Here is an 8,659-nt window from a genome sequence, read left to right as displayed (position 1 = left end):
CCGGTGAGGACGACGACGCAATATCAGGGGTTATGTTGACAAATAACATAACACAGGAAAATATTTTTTTTAAAATTTGCTCGATATTGTTTTCCATACAGGTAAATATAGTTGAGTAACTCAACTTTGGAGCTAATCATGTGCAGTACGATATAAGGATACAAAAAGGATATAGACATATGAGGGTGTATGGTACAAAATATGCAAGGAGTGCTCAAGTACCATTGGAATTTCTTTAAAACAATGATAAGGAAACAATACACATGAATCTACATTTAAATGGTTCGAATTGAAAAATTAGACATGCTACACTACATCATTTTTTATTGTCCTTCAACCCTGACCTCCTTCCCTAACTGCAAATTCTTCTTATTTTTATCATCACAACACGAAATTATTTTGCAGATATTTTTTAGAAAATGGTGAAACCATACATCTTATTTGGTTGAGGACTTCATTTCTCCCGACCTTCAGTTTCTTCTTGGTATCCAAAAATCTCTCAAACTAAGGTGCATATACACCTGCAGCCAATTGCCAAGAAATACATACTCATCTAAATTCCTCTTTGCAAACCTGCAACATGACAGCACACTTACATAAATCATATAGTAAATCTGAATCTAACAAAAGAAAAGGCGTTAATGAAGTAGCTTGGGTAAACTATTAGCTCCAGATTTGTTGTCCAAGTCCCAAGCACGTACCACAAAAACTAAACTAAATCATGCCCACAAAGGACCAAGAAATAACCCTATATCTTCCTTTGGTTCACAACTTGGGGTAACCTGAGTAAAGCACACAGGGTCTCAACTACGTACAGGCCCTGCCAGGGCAAGCTTCTACCGGTTGTTGGTACGACATGGACGCCAAATTTTTAGGATGTTGTTTCTAAGATATTCGGTCTCTTGCTGGGGTAAACAGTCTTGTATGTAGCTTTGACCCTGACATGGGTGCCAAATGCCCAGTATGAATATAAGATATAATGTCATTAACGATGAAATAGATCAATTAAGAATTTGCCGCTTAGAAACAATGTTTCTAGTATTTATGAAATTAGATGAAGCATTACTTTACTGTCAAATAATTGGAAGCTTCAACTAAAAATATGCAGCAGCCATGAAACAGAGTATACAATGAAACTAATAACTCAAGAGCGAAGCAGTGATTTGTACCCTTTCTAGCAAACATGCATGTATTGCAAAAGGTAGTTCTTTTTTAGTCTTCATCACCGAGATTAAACCAACTGTACACATCAGAAATTAATGATAAGAAATCGATTGAGGATAATGAGTTATAGAGAAAATAGAGATTCAATGTGTCATGCAACGCAAAGCCAAAGCCAAAGCCAAAGACTGGACTTTCCCAAACCATAGAAACATTAATGAAAAAAAGGCATGGGATATCTTGTTTTAGGGAAAATATAGTCCCAACCCTCAATGAGCTACACAGGAAACCTCTCCAATTACGATGCCAAAGTAACAAAAAAAATAAGCTGCAAGCCTGCAACCTGACAGCCGAAATGGGAAAAACATATAGGAGAATTATAGAGACTATTTTGATTTATCAGAGATGGTATTACAGCAAAAACATGCAATTCATTTGTATATAAAACTTAAGTGCATCAGGAAAATGGTAAAATAGTATACTCTGTGGTCATTCAAATGAACAAAATAATGGTGAACTGAACTCCATACCAGCACAAGTAGGAACTATAGCCAGAAGAACCACTTTTGCATTCCAATCATCTTAAATTTATTTTCAATGATACATATTTGCTAAATTTAGCAAACAATAACTCCAGCCAAGAAAACAAAGACCTCTTGGAGTGCTTTGCAATACTCAAATAGAGCAGAATGCCTCAGAGCTATTTTAGACTTCGTCTACAACTGCAGAGCACACCGAATTGAGTTAATTTGGTAGAGGTATATAGAATAATATACCAATGCAAGAACATCACAATGGCCAGTTGAGCCACTCACATCACCATAACATTTCAATACTTTGGAGAAGGTGACCGACCTGTAATGGAAACGGAGATTCTGCTGGAGCTTGCTTGCAGGTGCCCTATAATGACCAAGAAGGTAAGTAAGAAATTACGGTTTTCAAAATTAAGCACTGACTCATTTTGTATAACTCAAATTATCATCGTTGAAGCTATTCATCTAGAAAATCAACCAATAAAGGGTGATAATTAGCAGATATTTAGAAGCATTGCGAAGTTTAATGATGTAACTTCACTTCAATCCTCCCTCACAGCTACAAAAGTGCACATCATATGTCATTAATCACTCTCTTAAATGTCACACAATTAGGCTTCAGTGTAAGAAAAATGGACTTCCAATCCACAACAGTGGTAGTAGGCAAAGATTAATAGGTGGACCAGAAATATATAATCTACCTTGCTGCAACCACAAATAAATCAGGAATAAAAATAGACATACCCCATGGTGTCAGGCGATATATGTATTGTTGGTTAAAGAGCCTCTCCAGCTTGATGGTCAATTGCATCAACACACACAACATATCATTATGCCAGTAGGATGATATAACTAAATATTGTTCTTCTAGAAAAAAACTATAGAAGCTTACCACCAAATTCTTTTGTGCATGCTGCAACCTTCAGAAATATATTAACAAACTTACTCCCTAATATGTATCTCCATCTCTGTGATTCATAATAAAAGGGATGAAAAAATACTCGAAATGTGAATGTTTTCATGAAAAATAGCGAACACTTCAAGTGGAGGAGGATCTCACCTGAAGGTTACGCCATCTGCAGGTGCAGGCGCCATACGAGAAGAGGAGATGTCATGACGCCATGCAATACTTTTAGTAGAGATATCCATGGCCTCCATCCTTTATTTTTAGCTTGACAATCCTTCATAAAACTATAAAGAAAAGGAGAACAGTGGTGAACAGAACACATCAGTGTCCAGAGCTACCAATCATGTTAACAGCATAAAGAGTGATCCACTTAATATTACCGCATAAGTATGAAAACTATTAGTTGACATATGGAAGCGAGGAAAAAAGTAGGGTATGTACATTAAACACAACTATCACCCTGTTAAACTCCAGATAAGCTGTCATTTTGTCATAACTGAAGTTGGTTTGGAAGGCAAACCCTCTTTGAGGATAATGTGAACCAGCAGACAGGCCAGACTACAAAAGGTCATGTGGGCATACATGTAAACATGTAGATTCCAAATTCAGAGTTCAAAATCAGTATCAATTGCTAAAATAAAATAGTTCGATTTTATCTCTGGGAGGAATTTCGGTTTTCCTATGGTATTTAACATATTACTTTCTATATTTTATAAGCACCATAAGCAAAGTAGACCTTGCGAGGATATTTACAGGCTCATGACATACAGTAGTCCTGGGTGGATTGAAATACCAAGTACATTATGGGAAAATGTCTCTGTTTTGTGAATAACTAAACACGCTATTTAGCAAACCACTGAAACAAATTAGTTATAACAAACTTTCCGTATAGAAATAACAGTAAACTGCGTCAAGAAAGTGTAAAGAGACAAAATGTAGTTCAAAGATATGTAGTTCAAAGCTGATGGTGGAGAGGCAAGGTAAGGATCTCATTTACCTACGGAGTGGATATAGAGAGATCACCGGCATCGACAATTTGGCCTGGCCAAGGCCAACCACCTCCACACGCTGCAGGACCTCTGCACCTTGCACCCCAACCTTATTTGTTTTCTTCATAGGAAAATGTTGGCCATGCCCATCGGTTTTCATATTTTTCTTTAGATAAAGGTCTTCTCCTCCGATGTCTTTTGCCATATTTAATACTACTGGAATATGAAATACAGTTAATAAGTAAAATGGAACCATACATCTTTTGACAAAATATGGGAGAATCTACAAGTAATTCCTATGTTGAAGATATCACACAGTCACTATTTCTTACCTGGTTTATAAATTATAAATGACCTGAAAACCTGAATTGACTTGCAGCATATTTTTGAATTATGGTAATATCCCCTGCCAACACTATTTTTGAGTTCCTTCTGGCTGAAATTGATTAGCTTCAAAGTCACCTGTATAAGTATACCAATAATTTGATTTAGCTTTGAAATATCAAACAATCAATTATCTAGTACAGATGTTGGAGAGCTCTCACTTCTTGCCTCCTCTTTATCCTGCAGGTTCTACTTCTTGATCTCCGCCTCATCTTCCACTTGCAGACTGGAAGCTGAGGACGAAGGTGACGAGGATGGATGTTCGGGATTGTGAGGCAGCGCGCTAGGGTTTTCACCCGCCGGTGCAGCCGCGACGCCGACCAGATGCAGCGGTCGCTGCTCACCATGGAGCTCCCGCCCGTCAAGCGTTCATCCCATGGCGTTCTTCCGCTGCTCGCCCAGCGAGGCGGCCGACATGTGGAGGAGACCCGCAGGCGGCGCGATGGGCTACTCGCCAGCGAGACCGAGCGCAAGATCCGCTGGAGGCGCTATGGAATTTGGAGGAGGATGCAGAGGGATTGGGGAGTGGAGAGAGAGGAGGGGATTGGGGGAGATGAGAGAGGAGAGGATTGGGGAGAGGAAAGAGTGAGGATTGGAAGAGATGTGGTCGTGGGATTGGGTGTGGAGCTGCCCAGTCGGGCCAGCTAGGACTTTCACCCACAGGGATGTGTCCTCAGGCAACTGACAAGATGGTCCATTTAGAAGATGGGCCCGCGCGCAGTGACAGGTGGGTAGAACCTCGCCATTTCATATCTTGATCTAGTGGGCTGTTAAAAAATCTTAAATGAAATAGACGGCTGAGATGCTCCAGTTGACAATATCCTGTGGCTAAGAAGCTGAAATCGTTGTGAGCTCCCCATGGGAGGGCATCTATTATACCTTTAGATGACACCATATTGCATGCTAGGGTTGAATCTCCCCTAACCATGATAAGGTGATGGCTTACTTAACATTTTATGATCTTCTCTAGTTACTAAGATATTGAGAATTGGTTTCATCTTCTACCAACTAACTTCTATTATTATCCACAATTTATTATTAAAGTAACTACATTGGTAATAATTCTTTTTATAGTTAACTTTGGTCTTATGGATGAATGGTTTCTCACCATATTAAATATGGAGTTTTACTCTAAGGTTTTCTTAGGTTCTTTATTTTATGAAATGTAGGTATGGTAGGATTCTACTTATGATCACCAAATGGTTCACAAGTAAAAGATAAGATATAAACCTAGGGTTGCTTACTAGTTATCTTCCTATAATTTCATGTGGGAATGAAATCTACTTATTCTAGTAGGGTTTAACTTATCCTCACATACTTCAAGAGCATGATCATGGATTAAGCATGATCAACTTGTTCTTAATATCTCTACCTCAAGTTCTTAGGGTTTATGATCATCACTCAATTTATAATGATCAAGGTTTGGCTTCCTAAATTATTTCTAATGGAATGGGTTCTCACTTCCATGATCAAGCATTGTCTTGATCAACTAGGATATATCACTTCTATTTTACTTTCTAGGATGGTCATGGTCATGGTTGTTTCAATAGTTTTATATCCAGGAAAATGCCTGAGATATTTACTTAAAGTTCCCTCAAGAACTGATGGTTTAACCATTTGGATATTTGAATAGATAGAACTAGGATTAGTATGGATGGTCTCTCTCATTTGGGAAGGACTTCAATGCTAACCTAATATTAGGCTCCTTAGAGGTTGATGTGATCATCAAGATCTATGTTTAACATTAATGGTTATCTCTCTCTAAGGTTGTCTTGAAGATGATGATTTGAATACTTGGATGTATATCCAAGGTTTAACTCAAGTTTTGTTATTGCTTCTTTAATAATTATAATAGAACTCTCACCTCTCTAGGTTTGATGTATAACAGTATGGAATAGAGAAGGATATATATTTCTTGAGTGGATCTCCTTGTTATAACTCCAATGTTGAAGTGGAATGAATACCATGAGGTTTCATGGTAGGATTATGGATTAGTTTTAAGACATGGAGAAGATAGTCAAGAATGGTTTCTCCATTTTATTGTTACTTGGTTTGTACTTAAACAGATGTTCTTATGTTATGGCAATGATTACTATATTATGATCTGTTATAAGATCAAGTAGTTGATCATTGAGTAAAGTGTTGTTGTGTTGATTATTAGTTCCATTTGATCTAACCCCTTAGATCAAATCATCTCTTCCCAAAACAAGGTTTTCACAAAGTCACATTGAGGTTTATAGCGCTTGACTTGATGAGCTACTTCAATTCCACCAAGGTCAAGTGAAACTTCAGTACTGTGACTGTTTTACTTTAAAGCGCGAAAATTCCCCAGATTTTCTATGCATGAATGCAATGCACACATCTGTTTCCTCTATTTTTTTAACCCCAATACCTGGGATATTACAACCGGTCTCGTGGTTTAGTTAGAAGACCGGGTTATAGGTTAGTTGCCGCACTACTAAGGGGCTCTCGAGTGAGTAACTCAGTCGTATCATTTGGAGAGAGGTCAAACCTTTGCATCCTTGCATCATCTTTCTTGGTTGTTATTTGGATCTTATCCATATGGTGTTTTAGAGCTTGTTCTTATACTCATGACAAGCTCTAGTTCATCGAAAACGGATTCCACATGAAATACTTGTTGTGTTTTCGATATTGGAGTTTTTCTCGCTTCTTTGTATTGAGAGGTTTCACCTCTAAATTCATGAAAAAATCTATCCCACGTGTTATTGAGATTTTATCTCTCTGTGAGCTAGCTATTGTCGTTCTATTTCCAACTAAATTGGTTTCATCGAAATCCAAGTTTTCTAATTCAAGTTGTTGCAATTTTCTTATTGGAGGTGTTACCGGTTTAGCTCTTATAGATAGGTAAAAAATTTATCCTTTTGATCTTATACTCCGTGGGTGTACTATGATGTTTCCCTGCATGATCTTGTAGATCCCTTTCTTGTGATTCTAACGAGCCCAAGTTCATCAAAATCGGAGTTTATATGTGAAAATGGCGATATTTTTGGTGTGCGGTGCGCTGTCGGCCGGACTGGTCTGGCCACGGGCCAGACTCAGACCGGCCGGATTAATGCGAGCACGAAAATTGTGCCCGGAATGGTTCGGACTTGGTCGGATGAGTCCGGCCGGCCAGATTGGTCGGGCCAAGCCCGGAAGGTCCGACTGGGGGGTGTTTTTGGGTGTGTTTTCAACGGTCAGATTCCATTTTGGAGGCCATATATAACCCCCTTCTCCCCATTGAGTTGGTTGCTTCTTCTACTCTCTATCTACTTCAGTGTTGACTTTGAGAAGCTTCCTCTCTCTCTAATCACTCCATGATTCTTTCTCATATTTGAGAAAAAGATAGAGGAGATCTAGATCTACATATTAACCAAACAAATCTCTCTCTTTGCGAGGGGAATCCACTAGATCTAGATCTTAGAGAAATTTGGTGTTTCTCCTCATATTTGTTCTTCCTCTCTTACCCCCCCCCCCCAATAGTTTGTGTAGCTTTGTTGGAATTTGAGAGAAAAGTACTTGAGCATCTTCGTGGTGTTCTTGCCAGTTGATACGTCTCAAACGTATCTATAATTTCTTATGCTCCATGCTACTTTTATGATGATACTCACATGTTTTATACACATTATATGTCATTATTATGCGTTTTCCGGAACTAACCTATTGACGAGATGCCGAAGGGCCAGTTGCTGTTTTCTGCTGTTTTTGGTTTCAGAAATTCTAGTAAGGAAATATTCTCGGAATCGGACGAAATCAATGCCCAGCATCCTATTTTTTCCACGAAGCTTCCAGAACACCCGAGAGCCAGCAGAGGAGGGCCACAGGGCCACCAGATGACAGGGTGGCGCGGCCAGGGCCTGGGCCGCGCCCCCCTATTGTGTGGCGCCCCCATCAGCCCTCCGACTCCGCCTCTTCGCCTATTTAAAGGTCCCTGACCTAAAATCGATACGGAAAAGCCACGGTACGAGAAACCTTCCAGAGCCGCCGCCATCGCGAAGCCAAGATCTGGGGGACAGGAGTCTCTGTTCCGGCACGCCGCCGGGACGGGGAAGTGCCCCGGAAGGCATCTCCATCGACACCACCGCCATCTTCATCAACGCTGCTGTCTCCCATGAGGAGGGAGTAGTTCTCCATCGAGGCTCGGGGCTGTACCGGTAGCTATGTGGTTAATCTCTCTCCTGTGTACTTCAATACAATGATCTCATGAGCTGCCTTACATGATTGAGATTCATATGAGCTTTGTATCACTATTAGTCTATGTGCTACTCTTGTGATGTTATTAAAGTAGTCTATTCCTCCTTCACGGTGTAATGGTGACAGTGTGTGCATCGTGTAGTACTTGGCGTAGGCTATGATCATAATCTCTTGTAGGTTATGGAGTTAATTATTACTATGATAGTATTGATGTGATTTATTCCCCCTTCATAGTGTGATGGTGATAGTGTGCATGCTATGTTAGTACTCGGTTTAAATTGCAAAGATCTATTATGCTCTAAAGGTTACTTAAATATGAATGTCGAATGTTGTGGAGCTTGTTAACTCCGGCATTGAGGTGCTCTTGTAGCCCTACACAACGAATGATGTTCATTATCAAACAAGAGTATATGTAGCACAAAGGAAGAGAACTTATTTATTTATGTGATCAATGTTGAGAGTGTCCACTAGTGAAAGTATGATCCCTAGGC

At 39.5% G+C, this 8,659-nt stretch overlaps 1 long non-coding RNA gene across 2 annotated transcripts; it reads right to left on the bottom strand.

The window, feature by feature from the left end:
- Positions 1-413: 413 nt before the first annotated feature.
- Positions 414-2,061, bottom strand: LOC124687933. Of its 2 annotated transcripts, XR_006998359.1 has the most exons (4): positions 2,017-2,061; positions 1,815-1,883; positions 1,170-1,240; positions 414-573 (listed from the first exon to the last, which is right to left on the bottom strand). It is a non-coding gene; the product is annotated as an uncharacterized LOC124687933 (long non-coding RNA). The 2 variants fall into 2 exon arrangements; XR_006998358.1 differs by lacking the exon at positions 414-573 and having other exon boundaries at positions 1,007-1,240.
- Between the last annotated feature and the right edge of the window lie 6,598 nt (positions 2,062-8,659).

The sequence above is a fragment of the Lolium rigidum genome, chromosome 2 (assembly GCF_022539505.1).
Source record: "Lolium rigidum isolate FL_2022 chromosome 2, APGP_CSIRO_Lrig_0.1, whole genome shotgun sequence".
Classification (NCBI taxonomy): Eukaryota; Viridiplantae; Streptophyta; class Magnoliopsida; order Poales; family Poaceae; genus Lolium; species Lolium rigidum.
The sequence above is the reverse complement of the archived record's forward strand: the minus strand, read 5'-3'. Positions and strand labels throughout refer to the sequence as shown.